Here is a 22790-nt window from a genome sequence, read left to right as displayed (position 1 = left end):
TTTCCTCTGCCTGACTTATTTCACTTAGTATAGTATCTTCTAATTTATCCAGCCATCATGTCACACATGGCAAGATTTTATTTCTTATGGCAGAGCACTATTCATTGTACATACACCCATATCTTCTTGATCCATTCATCTATTGATGGAGACTTAGGCTGCACATAGATGTTCAATGCAGCGCTATTCATAAGAGCCAAGATATACACCATTCAATACATTGTGAAAGGATTTCCTCCAAGTTGATTGATTATTATCTCTCATATTTACCTCTTTTTTTTGGAAGGGCATGAGAACATTTATGTCCTACTCGCTGAAGAAATTTCAATTATACATTACAGTGTTTTCAACTATAGTCACCATGATTACATTAGAATCTAGATCATATTCATCTTAGAGCTGAAAATTTGTACCCTTTCATCCTATTATCCCATCCCTCAGCCCCTGGCAACTACCACTCTACTCTCTATGAACCTCTACATTTTAAAAGCACAAATTTATGAATTCAGTACAATAAAATACACAAAACATATCTGGAGTAAACAATGAATTCAGGATAAAGGTACTACAAAAAATATATAGGAAAAAGAACGTATATATGTGTATAACTGAGTCACTTTGATGTACAGCTGAAATTAACACAACACTGTAAATCAACTATACTTAAATGAATGATAAGACTGCTAAAATAAGATTAAGAACTTAAATGAATAGTTCTTACCACGTGATTTCATTTTACTAGTTCTCCAGTGAAGTAGAGAAACTAATCCTACCTTCTGGATGTAAATTCATGTGAATCACAAAAATGTAATTGTTTACTCCCTGATTTTGACTACAAACATATATTTTTAAAACTTATATTTCCCCCACTCCATTATTTTTATAGTAAGAGATGACTTAGGAGAACCATCTCCAAGAAAAAAATATATTCCAATCACGTTTAAAAAACATGATAGGCAAGATTAATTATTTGCTTTTTTTGAAAAGAAAAACTTGAGACTATTTGTTTTGTTTGTGGAACTCTGGGATGTATTACAAGCAGAAACCTTCATGTTTTAAAATGTGATGAACAACTGCTTTGGACTTTATTTGGGCAAACTTTTCTTTCTCCTGAGTGTTTATCATTCTCTTTAGTAACATGGTTGTGTATCCATATCAACAGTATTTATTTCTAAATGGCTCAGAATACACACATTTAATCTGAACGTATCCTAGACCACAGCTGAGTGAAGAAAAGACCAGAAAGGCAAGCAAACACAAAAATAAAATCCTTACAAGCGAATGAAAAAGCACAGCGATCTACCACAAGTGAAAACTGGAAAACATTTCTATGTGTGGATTAGGAGTCTTGACTGCTTTCAAGATGCACATTCTTCCAGTCAGTGGTTCTCAAAGTGGCATCTGAGGACCCTGAGACTATACCTCAGAAAGTCTGTGAAGTCAAAACTGTCCTCTGAGTATCAAATGAAAAACTAGAGATACTGTAAAAATAAGTGTTGGGGAGATGTGAAAAATTTTATATTTCTTTATTCTAAATATCAAATGAGATCATATACCACAAATCTCCAGCCTAGGGTCTGGTTTGTACATGCAGGTCAGAGCCCTGCAGCTTGCCTAACTCCAAATAATAGAGAATTCATTTCATTGTACCCCAGATCTTGGTCTACTTCAATGTAAGGAGTCTCTTGAGGATAAATGTCTTAGTGTGAAATACTAATACAGACTGGCCTTTTTTTTTTTAATTATAGTTGACTGACAATACTGTGTTAGTTTCAGGTATACAACATAGTGATTCAGTTAATTTTTTTCTGATTATATTCCATCATAGATTATTACAAGGTACTGAATATAACTCCCTGTGTTCTATAGTAAAACCTTGTTGCTTATCTATTTTACGTATAGCAGTTTATAGCTGTTAATCCCATACTCTCTATTTGTCCCTCCTTCCCCCCCTTTTGGTAACCATAAGTTTGTTTTCTATGTTTGTGAGTCTGTTTCTGTTTTGACTATAGATCCATCTGTATTATTTTTTAGATTCCACATGTAAGTGATAAAATATTGTGCTTGTCTAACTTTGCCTGACTTACTTCACTAAGTATAATATTCTCTAGGTCCGCCCATGTTGCTACAAATGGCATTATTTCATTTTTTTCTTATGATTTACATATTTATAAATAATATATATTTATATGGCTTCCCCAGTGACTCAGTGATAAAAAAATCAGTCTGCAATGCAGGAGACATGGGTTAAATCCCTGGGTTGGGAAGATCCCCTGGAGAAGGAAATGGAGCCCACTCCAGTATTCTTGCCTGGAAAATCCCATGGACAGAGGAGCCTGGCAGGCTACAGTCCATAGGGTCACAAAAGAGTTAGACATGACTGAGTGACTAAAGAACAATACACACACCCACAAACACACACACCACATCTTCATAAGCCATTCATCTGTTGATGGGCACTTGAATTGTTTCCATGTCTTAGCTATTGTAAATAATGTTGCAGTGAATATTGGAGTGCAAATATCTTTTCAAATTAGAGGGTGGTTTTTTTTTCAGGATATACACTCCGTTTAAATTAGGGTGGCAGAATGAGCTGTTTCTTAAAAAAGTCCCAGTCTTTGATATGTTTTGAGACCTAGTTAGCAGAACTCCTTAAGCATTATGTGTAGACCAACCACGTAAGTATGACTTAAGTATTTTCAAGTATAATAGTGGTTAGCCTGTGAGAAATATAGATTTAAGGGCCTAGATCTGATAGATAGAGTGCCTGATGAACTATGGAATGAGGTTCGTGACATTCTACAGGAGACAGGGATCAAGACCATTCCCATGGAAAAGAAATGCAAAAAAGCAAAATGGCTGTCTGGGGAGGACTTACAAATAGCTGTGAAAAGAGGAGAAGTGAAAAGCAAAGGAGAAAAGGAAAGATATAAACATCTGAATGCAGAGTTCCAAAGAATAGCAAGAAGAGATAAGAAAGCCTTCTTCAGCGATCAATGCAAAGAAATAGAGGAAAACAACAGAATGGAAAAGACTAGAGATCTCTTCAAGAAAATTAGAGATATCAAGGGAACGTTTCATGCAAAGATGGGCTCAATAAAGGACAGAAATGGTATGGACCTAACAGAAGCAGAAGATATTAAGAAGAGATGGCAAGAATACACAGAAGAACTGTACAAAAAAGATCTTCACGACCCAGATAATCACGATGGTGTGATCACTGACCTAGAGCCAGATATCCTGGAATGTGAAGTCAAGTGGGCCTTAGAAAGCATCACTACAAACAAGGCTAGTGGAGGTGATGGAATTCTAGTTGAGCTATTTCAAATCCTGAAAGATGATGCTGTGAAAGTGCTGCACTCAATATGCCAGCAAATTTGGAAAACTCAGCAGTGGCCACAGGACTGGAAAAGGTCAGTTTTCATTCCAATCCCAAAGAAAGGCAATGCCAAAGAATGCTCAAACTACCGCACAATTGCACTCATCTCACACGCTAGTAAAGTAATGCTCAAAATTCTCCAAGCCAGGCTTCAGCAATATGTGAACCGTGAACTACCTGATGTTCAAGTTGGTTTTAGAAAAGGCAGAGGAACCTGAGATCAAATTGCCAACATCCGTTGGATCATAGAAAAAGCAAGAGAGTTCCAGAAAAACATCTATTTCTGCTTTATTGACTATGCCAAAGCCTTTGACTGTGTGGATCACAATAAACTGTGGAAAATTCTGAAAAAGATGGGAATACCAGACCACCTGACCTGCCTCTTGAGAAACCTGTATGCAGGTCAGGAAGCAACAGTTAGAACTGGACATGGAACAACAGACTGGTTCCAAATAGGAAAAGGAGTTCATCAAGGCTATATATTGTCACCCTGTTTATATAACTTACATGCAGAGTACATCATGAGAAACGCTGGACTGGAAGAAACACAAGCTGGAATCAAGATTGCCGGGAGAAATATCAATAACCTCAGAGATGCAGATGACACCACCCTTATGGCAGAAAGTGAAGAGGAACTCAAAAGCCTCTTGATGAAAGTGAAAGTGGAGAGTGAAAAAGTTGGCTTAAAGCTCAACATTCAGAAAACGAAGATCATGGCATCCGGTCCCATCACTTCATGGGAAATAGATGGGGAAACAGTGGAAACAGTGTCAGACTTTATTTTTCTGGGCTCCAAAATCACTGCAGATGGTGACTGCAGCCATGAAATTAAAAGATGCTTACTCCTTTGAAGGAAAGTTATGACCAACCTAGATAGCATGTTCAAAAGCAGAGACCTTACTTTGCCAACAAAGGTTCGTCTAGTCAAGGCTACGGTTTTTCCTGTGGTCATGTATGGATGAGAGAGTTGGACTGTGAAGAAAGCTGAGAGCCGAAGAATTGATGCTTTTGAAGTGTGGTGTTGGAGAAGACTCTTGAGAGTCCCTTGGACTGCAAGGAGATCCAACCAGTCCATTCTGAAGGAGATCAGCCCTGGGATTTCTTTGGAAGGAATGATGCTAAAGTTGAAACTCCAGTACTTTGGCCACCTCACGCGAAGAGCTGACTCATTGGAAAAGACTCTGATGCTGGGAGGGATGGGGGGCAGGAGGAGAAGGGGACGACAGAGGATGAGATGGCTGGATGGCATCTCTGACTCGATGGACGTGAGTCTGGGTGAACTCCGGGAGTTGGTGATGGACAGGGAGGCCTGGCGTGCTGCGATTCATGGGGTGGCGAAGAGTCGGACATGACTGAGCGACTGAACTGAACTGAACTGAGCCTGTGAATTACATTGCACATGATATGTAAGTGGATAATCCAAGCCAAAAGGACCAGGTACATACTCCCACTTTACAGTGTTTCTCGGCTGTGTTACAAAGTGGAATCTCTGAGGAGCTTTAAGTTATACTGGTGCCTCCATCCCACCTCCCTGAGAGTCTGACTTAATTGATCTGGGATGCAACACAGGTTGGAGAAGGCAATGGCAACCCACTCCAGTACTCTTGCCTGGAAAATCCCATGGATGGAGAAGTCTGGTGGCTGCAGTCCATGGGGTCGCTAAGAGTCGGGCACAACTGAGCAACTTCACATTCAGTTTTCACTTTCATGCACTGGAGAAGGAAATGGCAACCCACTCCAGTGTTCTTGGCTGGAGAATCCCAGGGACGGGGGAGCCTGGTGGGCTGCCGTCTATGGGGTCGCACAGAGTTGGACACGACTGAAGCGACTTAGCAGCAGCAGCAACATGGATAAGTAGAATTTTCAAAGCTCCCCAGGTGATTCTAACATGCAGCCAAGGTAGGAAACCAGTGCTTCAGGGCCAGGTATTTTCTCCTGTTTTCTCAGCTGCCTTTATCATTCATTGTTCAGTCTTTCAACCTTGAATTCTCTTTGCTCTTGAATTTATACCATGAAACATAGCGCATGATGCCTTTTAATATCCTTAGATGGCTGTATGGAGATTGCCATGATACAGCCTGTCTCCAGGTGCCTTGAATCTTTTTAGGTTCTCTTTTCAGAACTGGCTATGAAGTCTCCTCAGCTCCCCACAGGAAGTTCTTTTTTGTATCCAGTCCTACTATCATGTTTCCAGCCTCTGGCACTTCTTATCTATCCTCAATTTCCATTTTGCCTTCACTTGGGTCTTTGACATAAGTTCCTTGTGGCCCAAAATCTCAAACCAGCCCTGCAGGTTCCCACTCTATCCTGATTCCAAAGGCCCCAGCCTGCTGGACCCTGGAAGTTGGTCAGATATTGTCTTAAACTTCTGCCCTCGTCGACTACAGACACAAATGTAGTCATTAAAAAAAACACTGGGGGAGCAAGTAAGTATTTCCAGATGTGCATATTTCCACAAGATAGCAGTGAAGTACATCTGATACTTTGGAGACTAAAGAAATGAACTGAAAGAGAATTATGCTGTTTTTATTATGAACACGTAATGGATATACTTACAAGAAAACATGTTCTTTATATAACAGTCATGCTCTTTTGTCGTCATTTGACTTGGACTCTGAAATCTGCAGGTGCTTTGGAATACCATAAGAACACATTTCCAGGCCTGATCTCCAATGGAATGAACAAATCAGGAATGTTCTCGAATATCAGTATTTAATATCATGGAAATTTGAGTCTTTTGTCTTCAAGGGAGGGTGGCCTAGGAAAGTGCTTTTAAAAATCATTACTTCCTACTCACTGAATTAACTTGAAGAAGTATAAGTTGAAAACTGAAGTGCATCCCATGGTGTGGGGAGTAAAGCTCCATATTCCACAGAAAGATGGGGATCTTTTAAGGCAGAACTTCTTCAAGTGAGTTGTGTTATTAAACATCACACGGGATTTGACTGACTTGCAGTGTGTAATATAATGCCGTTAGATGGTGCAACAGTCCTGATGCAGTCCCACCTGCTCTTTTCCCGGATAGTAATACCATGCATCTTTTGTTCGTGGCTTTTGCATAAATGACCAAGAAAGAGCAGAACTTGGTCAACACCAAATTGCACTTTGGGTAACCCAGACTGAGCAAAGACATGCTGGAATGTGATTTTGATTTCAAAGCTCCATTTGCTCCAGAGAAAGGCTTTACATCAACTATTTATTTTGGATTTCCACATTTAATTCAAGGTAGTGCTGATGAGAACCATGTTTCATTCATCCTCAACTGACTTTTCAATTTATTTTTCCTTTTCCTCAAGTGAGTTTCTTTTTTTTCCATTTCAGCATTCTACTTGAATTAATGATAGTTTCCCCTGTCTTCTACTGCTAATTTATCTTGAAAATGGAAAGCAAAAAAGATGAGCACAGGAGTGAAGCCAGTGAGAATCAACATCACAAGGAACTAGGCTGAGTCGACTCTTCTGCTGAACAGCTGTGTGGCCCAGGGAGACTAGTGACTGTTGTTGACAGGACCCAGTTTCTGCAGCTCAACAGTGGAGACACTCTGGGGTGGCCACATAACTTGCAGTGCGCAGTGCAAAATGAAACTGTGATGCCCTTTGCTCAAAATTATCAAGCATTTCCAGCAAGCGTTAACAGATTATCAACCCCAAGGCAGGACCTTTCTAAATAGCATAGGTCGCATACCTGTATGCACTAGCCATACAGCTTTCATGGGGCTAGCATGAGGAATACCCACTCCAGTGTTCTTGCCTGGAGAATCCCAGGGACGGGGAAGCCTGGTGGGCTGCCGTCTATGGGGTCGCACAGAGTCAGACGTGACTGAAGTGACTTAGCAGCAGCAGTAGCAGCAGCAGCGTGAGGAACACATCAGTGACATACATAAAATGCTAAACACGTGTCTGGCACCCATAAATCCCCAATCAACATTAACTATTTAAAAAATATGAGACTGACATATATACACTGCTATATATAAAACAGAACTACTGACAACCTCCAGTTTAGCTCAGGGAACTCTACTCAATGCTCTCTGGTGACCTAAATGGGAAGGAAATCCAAAAAAGAGGGGATATGCATATACATAGAGCTGGTTCACTTTGCTGAACAGCAGAAATGAGCACAACACTGTAAAGCAACCATAGTACAATAATTTTTAAAAATTTTGAAAAAATATTTCTATTGCTGTTTATTCTTTTTTCTAATTGTCTTTCTCATTTCTCCTTAAATATTCCTTTATCATCTATTCACTCAGGAAGTATTAGTGATGACAATGACAGCAACATAGTTGCACTGTGGGATGGACCTACCCCTTGGATTCCCTGGGCTGAGGTCAACCCATATTTTCAGATCCAATTCAAGCTTCTCTTTCTTTTAGAAGATCTTGGATCTTCTCAGAGAAAGACCTTTTTGTCATCTTTGGCGTAATTCTCTGTTACAGCACCGATCACTCTGTATAAGCAAATAGTTACCTGATATGCTTACCTTCCCCACTGGTCTGTAGCACGTCACGAGGAGAAATTCTGTTCACTCATATTATTAATAGTATCACTGGTGTCTAACACAGATGGTGCCTAATAAGTACACAATGAATGGCCTATTAATTCTTTTTAAGTGAAAGTGAAGTCGCTCAGTCGTGTGCAACTCTTTGTGACCCCATGGACTGTAGCCCACCAGGCTCCTCTGTCCACAGGATTCTCCAGGCAAGAATACTGGAGTGGGTTGCCATTTCCTTCTCCAGGGGATCTTCTTGACCCAGGGGTTGAACCCAGGTCTCCCGCATTGTGGGCAGATGCTTGAACCTCTGAGCCACCAGGGAAGCCCAAATTCTTTGTAAGCTAGAATATTAATCAAGATTTTGTTCACCTCCTTTGCTATTACCTTCACTCATATGTTCAGTTACATGTTTAAACTAGTATTTCTTCCTTTGTATATGACATCTTGTATATTTCCCTACATCATACCATTGTGCAAAGTGTTCTATCTATTGTCTATCAACAGGTTATTGATGGCATGCAATATGTCTTTAAGATTGCAATAACTGGACTGATGCTTTCTCATTTGAGTGTTGCTAAGCCGCTTCAGTTGTGTTTGACTCTTTGCAACCCTATGGACTGTAGCCCGCCACGCTCCTCTGCCCATGGGATGCTCCACGTAAGGTTACTGGAGTGGACTGCCATGCCCTCCTACAGGGAATCTTCCCAAAAGAAACTGCAATTGTATTGCAAATCCTTAAAAACATGCTTGAAAGAAACTCACTACAGTAAGTCTCCTACATACAATCCTTCAAGTTACAAACTTTCAGAGATGCAAACGTGCCCAGCTGTTGTGCTATACTACTGTACTTTTCAAGGTGCTGTGCTGTATTATACTATGATTCTATTAATGCTTAGAAACTAGAAATAACTCAAATGTTCATCAGCAGAAGTGGATATATAAATTGTGATATAGGTTCTACAATGAAATATCTTGTAAACCAATATCATAGATGAGTCCTGGAAACTGGTCCCACCTTGTAGTGATTAGGAAAGATTAGGAGGTGGAGGGTAATTTCCGAGGGTTGTTGGGAAATGTTCTGTTTTTTAGACTTTTTAAGGGGGAAGTTACATGGGAATTATATTTAATAAATTTATGACTGCTGCATATACAAAACATTAAAGTGCATTAACCTAAATGACTTAGTCAGCTGACTTAGCCAGCTGTCTCTAATGCAAAAATAAGACACTGGAAGAATTTATTCCTTTAATGTCATGTTTTGACAATGTGTCATTTACTTAGGCTGTAGGCTCACAAATACAGTCATTATTTCTTTCATGTTGATTCATTTTTAAAATCATAGATTACTGTAACTAATATAAAATACCTTTCCACTTTCTTTAGAAGAAATAAAATCATGGAGTAGTTAGAGATATTTCATAGCCTTCAACTCATTGTTTCTTATCTGCTTACTCCATCTTATCCAAGGTCATTTTGTAAAATTAGAGAAATGTAGGATATTTCATAAGACAAAAGAATTGATACAAAAAAACCCACAAACAAAACACTGAGTCAGTGAACAGAAAGAATCTTAATAATCAACAACTACAAACCACAAAATATCTGCCTAATGTCTGCTTATTATAAATCATGATGTTACACCCATGAAAAGATAAGTCACTTTTTATCTGGGTGTTATTCAGCTGCTTTTAATGATTCCTACCATTAGCTTTGCTCTCTTGGAAATCAGAGTTAAATACTCTCAAGGGACTTTTGTGTTCTAGAAAGGTCTCTCCCTATTGATAAACCCCAACTTTCCAAAGAAATTTAAAATAAAAGGACAGAAAGCAAAAAGCGCTTTGTTAATAAGCCAAAACTCATAAGAGGTCATGGTCCCCATGGTTAGCATATATCTGGACTATTAAAGTGACTGAAACACAGAAAAACAATTGCCTTCTCAGTCACTCATTTGTCACATTCCTGGCAACTAGTGGAAGAACTTAAATTCCCAAAGTACCATGGCATTCCTGAATGCATGTGAAGAGCCAGAAAAAACACACTAAGACAATCTCCCAAAGTCCAGTTATATCACTGCATTTAAAGTGTAAGTTGATCTAATAATGAATGTAATTGGTTGTGTTGGGGGTAGAGGAGGGGGCGGTGGTTGAAAGGCTCAAGATCACCTTCTTGCTCACCTGAGAAAACATCTCAAGAGCTGCATAGATGCACCTGAATTTCACAGCTTGAAGGCAAAAACCAGAATTCTTGCCTTCCTGATTCCCTCTGTTTCTAAGGCACAAATTTTCCTCCTGGTTCCTCTTTAGGAATTACTGCAGTTTGTGGCATGTGGAGTGAAGAGTTTACTAACAGTCTCCTTAGAAGGAAAAAATGTGAGCTTTCTGTTGCTCTTTACTGCTGTCAACAGTAGTTTTAACCACAAATCAAGCAAATTGAGTAAGGCGATGATTCTTTTAGTCAAACCCTTAGTTTCTTGGCTTTGGTGATTCTACTTGCAATGAAATGACTTTTGGGAGCACTCCAAAACTTGGTTAAAAAAAATCAAACAAGGATAGTTTGACACATAAGTGAAAATCAAGCACACTCCATTTATAAACTACCAAAGTACAGTATAAAGTTTTTTAGCCCATTAATAAAGAAGAGCCAGTAGCTACGGAGTTTTATGTTTTTTCTAGGACTTATATGTATTTATTCATTCCACCTTAAAAAATAACTCTATGGGATGCATAAAACTATCCCCATTTTACAGATGAGAGGCTCAAACAAAGGCGTGAGAGGTTGAGAAACTTGCCCAAGGTCATGGTTAGTACGTAGCAGTGCTAAGATTTTGTTCCAGAAGTCTAGGTCCAGACTTTTGCTCTCAAATATTATATTATACTTTTTCTCATCACATGTCATTTTTTGTGCAAGGGCTTAATTTTATACGCTATGTTGAAAGCACTAGTTTTTTCACATTTTGGTAGGGCAATATATTTTGATGAAATACTCACTTGTTCAATTAAACAAATAATTATTTTGTAGTTATTTATCCAAGTACCAAAACCCAAAGAAAAAACAACAAGAAAGCCCTTGCCCTTGCTGAAGAATAAATAAGATGAACTCCCTGTACTCAACAAGCTTCTGGGATGATTGAAAAATTGAAGCATACATAAGGTCTGGGTATAAAAGGGTCAACATGATAGGGACAGAATAAGATAATCAAATAACTCAGAAACCCCATTAGAGGATTGTAGATAGAGAGGGAACTTTAGGGGGCTTTGGGAGACCACAACCACAGTAAATTAATAATCGCTCAAGAAAGCAGGTTTGCTTAACCAGAAAATTAAGCAGAGTTGCTTAGCAACAAAACCCACGCAGCAGAAGAGACATGCCCCCAAACAATAAAACAACAGTGGCATGAGACTAACGTGCTGCCCAGTGAGCTCAGTAAGGTAACGATTCCTAGACATGAACTCTGCACACATAAAAAACAATAATTTATGGAAAGGTGGCATTTCAAAGTAAAAGACCTTCATCGTACTGAGACCTGAAATAATTTTTCCATAGTGGCATGATGGTCCTGACTTGATCATGTAGGCATAAGAAAATTCCCCTGTCCAACCTGGAGGAGGAGCTGAAGATGGAAGCATGACATCTACTCAAGAATAAGGAAAGAAAGTAGTTTTTTTCTCCCTCTTCATTTTTCCTTTGATTATAAAACTGTAACCCATGAAGTTCTTGGCACATGTGACACCCTATTGCCTGCCTGCTTATAAGCCTCACAAGTGTCTTATTCTAAGTCACTTATCACTTTGCTTCTTGTTGAATTCTTTCTGTGCTGAGACATAAGGGATCAGAGCTCTCTGCTGCTACTGCTGCTAAAGTGGCTTCAGTCGTGTCCAACTCTGTGCGACCCCACGTACGGCAGCCCACCAGGCTCCCCCGTCCCTGGGATTCTCCAGGCAAGAACACTGGAGTGGGTTGCCAGTTCCTTCTCCAATGCATGAAAGTGAAAAGTGAAAGTGAAGTCACTCTCTAGAGTCCCCCAAAACACCACCAGTTTCAAACAGAGTTTTATGGAAGAACCAAAGAGGAGGAAATTCATTTTAATAATGAGCAGTCACTTTATAGAGGAACTGACAGTCTTGAGGTAAAGACGATAAAAAGGACCAGGGGCTGACAGGAGGGAAATGACATCTAGCAGACTATGCCCTTGGAGGAGACTAGAGAACAAAGCTAGAGAAGCAGAACCATGAATATAACCACTGCCTGCCTATCTGACTTCATATGCTGATACCCCACTCCTGACCATCTACTCCAGCTACCCTGGCCTTTCTGTTTCTTAATTACACAAGGCTCAGCCCTGCTCATGGCCTTTGCACTTGCTTCCACCTCCAACATTCCTCCCAATAGATCAGTGAGTGGCTTTTCCTTGCCTTTCAGGTCTTAGTTCAAAGGTCACCTCTAAGGAGAAGGCTTCACTTTATTATACAATTTGTTGATTCGGTTGTTTTAATTATTTGCTGTCTTTCTCAGTTAAAATAGAACCTTTAAAAGACAAAGACTTGTCTGCCTTATTTGTGACTAATTTTCCATTGTCCAGAGTGATATCTGGCTCTGAGAACGCAGTAAGCATTTGGTGAATTAGCAAATGATTAAAAGTAGGAAACTGTCAAGAAAGAATGAGTGTTCATCAGGGTCAAACTCTAGGAGGAAATCTGGTAGGATAGAGGCTAAAAAGAGGTCATTAGATTAAGCCAGTAGAAGGGCTTGGAGACCTCTGTGAAGACAGCGTTGGTAAAGTGGGTTGTAGGGTTAACTGGGAACAATAAGCACACTGCTATGTTCAAGAGCACTTGGGGAAGGATGCTTCCTTTGACTCTTATTCAGTTGAGGAGGTGGCAGAAGAAGGAGCATTTGTTCCTGGAAAGGGAGCTCACCTTTGCTCATCTTCATTCTCCTAAGAAATGTAGTCTCCCTTGGTGTAGGTAATTATCAAAAATAACACCTGAGAATGAAGTTGGGAGGGTCTTTTGGGACCAAGGGTCCCTTTATAAAGATTTTGCATGATGCTAGGAAGGAAACCTGAAGATAATCCAGGGAGGAACTGTTTGTTTATTCTCATGGGATTTATATGTAGACTAAGACCTTGACTATTCACAGATAGGGACTTCAAAAAATTTGTTAAAATTTTTATTGAAGTATAGTTGATTCACAGTGCTGTGATAGTTTCAGGTATACAGCAAAGTGATAATAATAGGGATTTTAAATTCAGAGGTAATTTGAGGTAATATCAGCAGGGGCAAACTGAACTTTCTTTTGGTCTACCAGGCCTATTGTTTATATTTTTGAGATCAGTCAGTTACCCAACATTTATTGAGAACTTAGAACATGTCAGCTCCTATTTGAGGCGCTAGACCTACAGAAGTGAAGAGATGTATGCTAACAGTGCAAGGAAATTGCTTTAAAGTACTTGGGAAATAGGTGTTTTAAGTACCTAGTCACCTTTTAGAAAAAGTACATATTGGTTCAGCCAAAAAGATTTCGGCTTTTCCATAAGACATTCCTAACTCTTTTTGTAAGATAAATGAACTTTTTGGCCAATTCGATACAACTGAAAAAAATCTTCGTGGTGTGTTCCTGGAGCTGGCCTCACTGATTGTTAAAATTTCAGAAAGTTTGAGAGGCCAATTTCAAATAGAGGATTACTGAACAGTCAATCATAAAATGTACAACTAAGGAAAATAAATAAAAACAAAGATTATACTTGAAAATCAAAATCTGGTAATTATTTTACTACACTTTGCTACTATCTATACTCTCAAGGTTATTTATGCCTATTGTGCCTGTATGATGGATATACCATAATTTTCATATTAATAGATGTAAGGTGTGCTAGTGAGTAACTCTTTCCAGTTCCAATTCAGAGAAGTCACAATTATAGCTGGAAAGTGGCCACAGCAGGAGTATTTATAAGACAGAAACTGGCAAATGCTACAGATCAACACTTTTTTTGACAGCTTCATATTAAACACTGGCATACCACTGTTCCTATATAGAAAAACCTTTGTATTATAGTCATTTCTTTGTTGTAATACGTATAGTAGTATTTGTATACTGACAAACGTGTTACTCTATTATAAAAGTACTTGAAAGGTAACTGAGAGTAAAGGCAACTGACTGGCTTGGTAATTTTGGATGAGTGTTTAGTAGTTCACAATTTTTTTCCCATGAATGTGGGAAGACGAACCGTGGAATTTTAATTGTCTAAATACATTTTTACCTCTCGGCAAGCAATTTTCAGACTTGAACAAGGAGGAAAAACAGGAAAAAAAAAAACCTACAAATCTGATTTTCACTGATATAACAATTTCCTGAATAACTGGTTCAGATGGTAAAGAATCCACCTGCAATGCAGGAGAGCTGGGTTCAATCCCTGAGTTGGGAAGATCCCACAGGGAAGGGAACCCACTCTAGTGTTCTGGCCTGGAGAATTCCATGGACAGAGGAGCCTGGCAGGCTAAAGTTCATGGGGTCGCAAAGAGTCAGACACGACTGAGTGACTTTCACTTTAACTAACGATTTAATATTAGTTGAATTGTTCACTTTATAAAAAATGAACAATTTAACATTCAAACTCACTAACAAGGGAAATATTCCTTAGGATAATTTTATGATGGGTTGACCAATTAAATTGTTCCCCTTCCCCACATTCCAACTTTTAACAGTGGTATATAACAACTCCTTTTTCTAAAAGGAATTAACTACACCAGTGGGATTGTTTTGTGATAAATAAATATATAGAGTTTCTATGTGACAAAATCCAATATATACTTATGTTCATTCATCCATTCATTCAATGTTCAATATTTACTGATTATAAAAAGCTAACAGCACTCTAAGGTTACTGTGTTATCATACGGTGTTTTACACTTCAAATTAAAGTATTTATTGGTTGTCCAGAATCCCTAGTTAATTGATTCCTTTTGTCAAAACCTTAAATATTTCAATGAAGAGGAATTAACTTTATTATAAATGGATGACCTGAAGCCATTATTTCTGTTTTAACCACTGACAGAACAGTTCTTTGAAAATGATTAACTAGAAAAATACATTTTGCAGTAGCGTGTACAACTTCCCTCAGTGGAATACATTCAAAATTCTCTTAACCAACAACGAACTTAAGAAGCAAAGTCAGACTCGCAGGAATCTGATGGGTTATGGGAAACATTTCCCCCCAGTGGATTGATTCTTAACTTAAATAAAGTTTTGAAATGAATCTCAGTTACATGCTCATCTTTAGACCCTGACCCTGGGAGCAAAAAGAAGTAATGACATGTTCCATGAGGCTTTTAGGGCAAAAGAAAGAATTCTCCAAAAATAGAAACCAAGTTCAGAGAAGTAAAAAGGAAAATACATTAAAAATAAACAAACAAAAAAAACTACACAAATGGATATCACTACAAAACAGTGGTTCCCAAACAGGGGTGATTTTGCCCTCCCCAGAAAATAACAGGCAAGGTCTGGAGATATGTTGGGTTGTCACAGCTGGAGAGGGTGTGCTACTGATGTCTAGTCGGTAGGGACCAGGCATGCTGCTAACCCTCTACAGAGCAAGGGACAGTCCTCCACAATGAAGAACTATCCAGCCCCCATGCTAGAAATGCTAAGGGTGAGAAACTGCTAGAAAGCTAAATTATTATTGTAATCATACTAAGCTAATAAAATATTATTCAAAACAAAGGGGAAAATAAGGGAGACAGAAAACACCGACCATCTAAGTATACACTTAAAAGGTTCTCGCTCATCTAAATATGTTATTGACAGCACTTTACCTAATGCAGCCAGAATAAATAACAGTCATTATCACCTGGTGGTCCTTAGTATGGAACACTGTGCCATGCACTTGACTTGCATTATCTCTACTCAAATTCATGAAAGCCCTGTGATATCAGTGCTGTTATTAGTACAGAAAAATACTATTTATTGCATTAAGTATCCTCTAGAGGTCAGCAGTCACTTGTTCTGTTTCTATCAGTAATTGTCAGCCGTGTGACCTTGGACATTGTGACAGAGTCAGTGTTATGAGAGCTCTCTGGAGCTCAGCTGGATATCATTTGAACACCCTCCAAGAGCTATGTGTTCTTAAGGATTTCAAAGTACATGAAAAGAAGGAAGGTTTTAGCAAAGGTATTTAGAGTTAGTGGAAAGACAAACACAGATCTTAAAAGCTACAGAGCGAGAGGCAAAAATCCAAACACATGCACACAGGAGGGAGACCAAGGGACAGATGAAGGACTTGGATCACATGAATTTTAAGAACACTTCCTCTAAGTCAGACAGAGAAAGATAAATACCCTATGATATCGCTTATATGTGGAATCTTAAAAAAAAAAATGGCACAAATGAGCTTATTTACAAAACAAAAATAGTCACTGATGTAGAAAACAAACTTATTGTTATCAAGGGGAAAAAGAGGTGAGAAAGGAATAAATTTGGGAGATTGGGATTGAAATATACACACTGCTGCTGCTGCTAAGTCGCTTCAGTCGTGTCTGACTCTGTGCAACCCCATAGACGGCAGCCCACCAGGCTCCCCGGTCCCTGGGATTCTCCAGGCAAGAACACTGGAGTGGGTTACCATTTCCTTCTCCAATGCATGAAAGTGAAAAGTGAAAGTGAAGTCGCTCAGTTGTGTTCAACTCTTCACAACCCCATGGACTACAGCCTACCAGGCTCCTCCGTCCGTGGGATTTTCCAGGCAAGAGTACTGGAGTGGGGTGCCATTGCCTTCTCTGGAAATATACACACTACTATATATAAAACAGATAAAAAGGATCTACTGTATAGAACAGGTAGTTTAGTGTAGTAGGTAGTTTACCTGTTTACTGTATAAACAGGTAGTTTATTTCCCAGGTAGTTTAGTGGTAAAGAATTTGCCTGCCAATGCAGGAAATGCGATTCCCTGGGTCAGGAAGATCCCTGGAGAAGGAACTGGCAACCCACTCCAGTATTCTTGCCTGGAAAATGCCAGGGACAGAGGAGCCTGGCAGGTTACAGACCATGGGTTGCAAAGAGTTGGACACGACTTACTGACTAAAAAACTACAACTGTATAGCGCAGGGAACTCTACCCAATACTCTGTAATAACCTATACAGGAAAGAATCTGAAAAAGAGTAAGATATGTGTATACGTATAACCGAATCACTTTGCTGTACAACTGAACATAACACAACATTGTAAATCAACTATACTTCAATACTACTTAAAAGAAAAAAAAGAACACTTTCCTGTCCTAATCCACATGCTCATCCCACCACACATACACATTTAAAGGACACTGAGAAAGCGACCTTGAGAAAGTTACGTGTATTTCATTGGAATTGTTGAGAAGGATTCATTTAGAGTCTGGGTCAATATTTCTGGTCATTATATAATCTTAACTGGTTGTAATGGGATGACATAAATTATTTTCTTGGTAGGTAAGTCTAGGAAAACTTAAGATGAGAATCATTTCACTGGCTGAACAAATATAATTACTATTTTGTTGCAAAGGAGGTTGTGCATCTTTCATATTGTATATATTTTTAAAGTTTAAGACAATTTGGCTCAGTGCAAAGAGATGAGCCTTTCCATTCCAAATTAAAATATATGACTATAATCGATTTAGACATGAGATTCTGAGTTGAAAATTTATTCATTTTATGAATGTACTGAACATTTAAGAGATCTTAAATTGCACCGTATTTATAATTTTAATTTATTTCATGAGATTTTCTTAGAAAGTTTGTGGCAGACAATTTACATGCTTTAAAAAGACAAGGGGTATTACATATATAAATGCATTTAAAAGGTGTTGAGACTGAAGCACTTTAAGGGAAATACTGACATCCTCAAAAGCATGGAAAGGCTCTACTATGAGGGAAGGAAAAACAGGTCTTTCCAGGAGTGAACTATGCTAAGTGCTCCATCCTCAAGAGTTAAAGTCTTCCTAACTTGGGCAACTGTGGGGTTCCTCTCTGGTGGTTCCCCGATTACACACCCTACAGGGAAGCTTGACTGCCACCGAGACCTATCCATCTTTGCAGAACCCCAGCTGGCTCTGCAATTCAGAGATGACGGGCCTACTGGAGAAACAAAACTAAAAAATTACAGACAGACCTTGGAGATATTACAGGTTTGGTTCCAGACCACTGCAGTAAAGCAAATATCATAATAAAGCAAGTCACACGAATTGGCTTCCCAGTGCACATAAAAGTTATATTTACACTCGACTATAGTCTACTGGGAAACAGCATGGTGTCTGAAAAAAAAAATCAATGTACAAAATTTAAAAATACAAAACAAAAAATCAGTTGCCATAGTAACACTAAAGATCACTGATCCACAGAACAACAAAGCACATACAATAAAAATGAAAAATTTGGAAGTACTGCAAGATTTACCAAAATGGGACACAGAGACATGACGTGGGCAAATGGGGTTGGGAAAATGGCACTGATGTATTTGCTGGATGCAGGGTTGCCAGAAATCTTCAACTTGGTAACAAAACAAAAACAAAAACATGGTATCTGAGGACCAGAATACAGTGAAATGCAATAAAATGAGGTCTCTGTAGGTACCTTACTCTGTAGGTAAGGTCATGTCACCTGCCTATATGAACCAGTGGAAGCAACCACTCATAAATATGAATGAATGAATAAGGAAAACCAGATGTGAAATATAAGGAAAAATACAGGCTAAAAGACAAGATGCAAAATAAAGAGAAAAACTGAGTCTTGAGGAAACATAAGCAAAGAACAAACAGATTTAAATAAAACAGAAATTCCAAATTAGTTATCTTCAGAGTCAAGAGATGACTGCATTTATAAGAACAACAAACTATTAAAAAGTGTCAATGAGGCAATAAGAATATCCTTGGAAATTAAAATATACTTGCCAGCACACAAAAATTCAATGGTGAGGATAATTAATAAAATGGATGTGTTTGAAGACCAAAGTGGAGGTATACAAAACAACCACAAAAAGTGATGGAAAATATGGAAGAGGTTAAAATGGGTCGCTCTTGGTGTTTCAACATTTATCTTTTAAGAGAATGAAGAAAATGTAAGAAAGATAGATGTACTTAGATTGAAATCTACCCAGTGCTCAACAGGATGATTGTGAAAAAGATTCAAGCCTAGACTTGTCCTGATGATAACTTGAAAGTCAAGAATAAAGGTAAAATATGAAACGCTCCCAGAGAGGGAAAAAAAAAGAATCAGGTTACTATAGGTTTCTTATCAGCAACCCTGCCTCCCTGAAGACAAACAGTGAAAAAATGTTCTGAGGGGAAAATACATTTTGAAATTAGAATTTCGTATCAAGATAAATGATTAGTCAAGTATAAGATCAAAAGGAAGAAAATTTTGCAAGTACACACATACACTATAAGTATATGTAATTAATATGCATAGTATAAATATACATTTATATATGAATATAAACAAACTTCTAGTTTTCAAAGGTTTTCCAGCAAAACAACACAAAAATGTCCAAGAACAAGGATCTCCTGTGACATTAACCACATGATCAGCTGAATGGAACTACGTAGAGGAAACTTGAAAGAAAATAAGAGAATCTGGCTGGAAGATAAGGCAGCTTTTACCAACATTAGATTAAACTTCCTTCTCCATGGATCCCATATGTAAATGCTATTCTCATAATCATGATCTTGTAAGTGCTATTAGTTTTCAATTAAAAAATTGTATTATAGAATGATGCTAAAGGCTTAATTCCTGTTTCAAAACAGAGTGTAATTCAATAAAACAACTATCAAAAACTGGAAGTTATGAGAAGTAAGAGGTCGTATGTTTCAAATTCCTCTTCTTTCAAAGTGTCTGGAGTTGGTAAATTACTAGATGAGGGAGAAATTTTAACATTTAAATCTATACTAGTATTTACTATATGAATTAAAATTTATAAACACCCTTAACAGTGGTTTTCCCTGAGGAGCAAAATTTAGGGAGGAATTGTGGGGTGAAGGGAGACATTTACTTTTCAATTCATATCATTTTGTTTTGACATTCCCCTCCACGGCATTCACTGTGGCCAGAATAAAAAAAAAAAAAAAAAGAAGTACAAAAAAAAATATATAGTGCAAGAACATAAAAAGTTGAGGGAAAAACTTTCAGAAAAGGATCACTGGAAAAATAACCTACATATTTTATATATCTAACCTTAAAAAAAAATGTTCTATGGCATGTTTTTCTTGGCTCACAGAGTAAAAACCTAATCATTACCATGAAAGTTGACTTCATTTGAGGGTAAAAAAATGTTTAGGAACTATAAAATCCAACTATAACTGACAAATTCTAGAATTTCCAAGACTGAGCTTTAAAACATATTTCTGAAAATCCAACAGAAAAAAAGAAAGAGCTGTACTACTCCAAGTTTAGAAGAAACTGTCTGACAATAAAGCAGATACTAGAAACTTATAACTTAGCATTCTACAAATAGGCTTGGGTGAGTCACACTGCCCTCATTTTGGAATACTAACAGAATCATGCATCAAATTCTAGCTTCCTCGAGCAAATGTTGATGTGTGTGGTCAAATGGTAACTTATCAAGAGAGGCCTTCTCTGACTACTCTTAGAAGAAATCCATCCTAGACCCCCCTGTCACATCTTTAATCTTCTTACCCTGTTTCTTCTGTCTTTACCACCTGCATATTTATTTGTGTGTTTTTCTCATGCTTTTCCCAGCCCCCAGAAGAATGTAAGCTCCTTGAGAGCCACAACTTGGTCACATATTCCCCAGGACCCACGTCAGGTACTCCAGAGTCATTAGGTAGATGAAGAGAATAAATATTATTACAATATTGGGTTGGCCAAAAAGTTCGTTTGGATTTTTCCATATTACAGAAAAACCTGAACAAACTTTTTGGCTAACCCACTATTTCTTCATATAACAACTGATCTAGAGATACTGTTCTGTTTACCTCAAACTGGCAAATTGCATGTTCATTTTAGATTACTTCTCTAGCTGGATCCTAATTGTCTAATCAATAATCCATTTGTTACACGCATGATTAAAAACAGATGCCTGCTTCATTCTCAGTAGACTCTCAGGGGCATCCATTCTGAAACATAGAAATTCCTGCATCAAATAAAATTAACAGCTTCTTAAGGGTCTACCATGTTCAAGGCCTTGGATGGGTGAAGAAAAACCCACGTGGTTCTGACCCAGAACCACCGGTCTTCCAATTCTGGGGGAAAACAACTTCCTAATCACCTTCTATCTTCAATGTAAAAATTCTTGGCAGCTGGTATTAAGGTAACTGCTGGGGATGTTTTGACATTTTCTGTTTCTGAATATTCCTCTATTTTCCCTCTTTTTAGAAAATCCAGGACTCACTCTCATTTCCCCCTTTTATTTGTAAAAAGTATAAAAGACTTATAGTCCAGAAAGTTACCATCTAATATTACAAAATTCGGGGACCATGTCAGACAAGAGTTTTCCTTTAATCCTGAAAATGCTAGTTTTAGTGGGAAAAAAAGTGGTTGACAATGAGAGGGAAAATACAACCCTATCACTTACAGGGTATCAACTTTAAAAATAAAGAAAGGTAGTTCTGCAATGCTTCCAAACCAAATCAGAATTGGAGTAAGCTCATGTTCAAATATTACTCTTGTGTTAAAATGACATTTTGGAAAGTGCTTCATTTTCTGGCTGACATGAGCAAACACATCTGTGAGTTGATGACATTTCATACAAAAGGGACAACTTGTTCACCAAAAAAGCTGTCAAGTCATACCCATGGCTCATTTTGCCAAGAGCCAGAGGTGTCCAACATACCGTCTGCCTTCTGTAACTTCACTGGCTCTTGTGCTTGGCACATTTGGGGTTGTTTTGGGGAGGCTGGTACATATCCAACTCATGTGCATTATGACCCCAACAAACAGATCCCATGAGCTGTTGAAAGTGACCTTGGGACAAAACTCAACGGTTACCCAAGGAATTCCTATGGCTGCCTCTACAGAGCTGCAGTTTTAAAATGCATTTCCCATTTCATAATGATCCTGCAAGGAATGTGAAAATCTAAAATACTGCGGTATGGCAAATATTTTCAGGGTAGCCAATGTTTGAATTAATCATATTTCTTTTATTATAACTGATTTGGACATTTTTATCTTTTATGTTTTTATCAAGAGACAGGTGCTTTATTGCCACTTCCCCAACACTGCCCACTCCTTAGTGACCTTACATCTTTTTAAATCCACAACATCAAATTATGTGATCCCCCTTTTCCACCTCTGTTGCTGCCTTTTAATTTGTGTAACATGTACTTACTACTCATGTCTGTGGGGAACCACTGCTGTGCTAGGTAGGAACTAGTATTATATTCAAGTGGTGAAACAAATAGATAAAATATAATCTTTGTCTCCAGTTTAAGAGAGGAGGGATATCAGAAATAAATAGCTTGAACACAACTGCAATTAAGACAAGCATCATGAAATAAAAGTATGATGTCCATTTACTGATTTTGGAGGCATTTCTCCAGGTTCTAAAAACACTATTTTACCTCACCTTATTGACACGTCAATAAGACATATCAACTCAAATTTCATAGCATAAACAACACATGCAAATTTCACACATTCATGTACATGTTCTGCATCTTTTTATAGTCTTAATTCTTTCAAAGGTTAACCCCAGACCTCTGTATTTGGTCTCATTGTCTTCCACTTGCTCCGGAAACATGTTCTCTGGCTACAGATATGCCCACATTTCCCTCAATTTACTTCCCTTCCAATGATTGTGGTTTACTTCCTCCTTCTGGACAATGTGGGGTGTATTTTGCTTGTTTCTAGCCTTTATCAGCCACACATTATTTGTAAATCATTGCTGTTTTTCTGGACTGTCACTAACTCCTTTGAAGTTCCTCTTCAAAGATCACCA

The 22790-nt window shown here is 38.2% G+C and overlaps 1 protein-coding gene across 5 annotated transcripts in view; it reads right to left on the bottom strand.

Moving 5' to 3' along the window:
- Nucleotides 1–22790, bottom strand: part of CACNB2 (calcium voltage-gated channel auxiliary subunit beta 2) — a 428234-nt gene that overhangs the window by 211727 nt on the left and 193717 nt on the right. The window lies entirely within an intron of this gene.

This window comes from Bos indicus, chromosome 13, assembly GCF_029378745.1.
Source record: "Bos indicus isolate NIAB-ARS_2022 breed Sahiwal x Tharparkar chromosome 13, NIAB-ARS_B.indTharparkar_mat_pri_1.0, whole genome shotgun sequence".
Taxonomy (NCBI): Eukaryota; Metazoa; Chordata; class Mammalia; order Artiodactyla; family Bovidae; genus Bos; species Bos indicus.
This window is presented reverse-complemented; position numbering and strand designations above follow the sequence as displayed.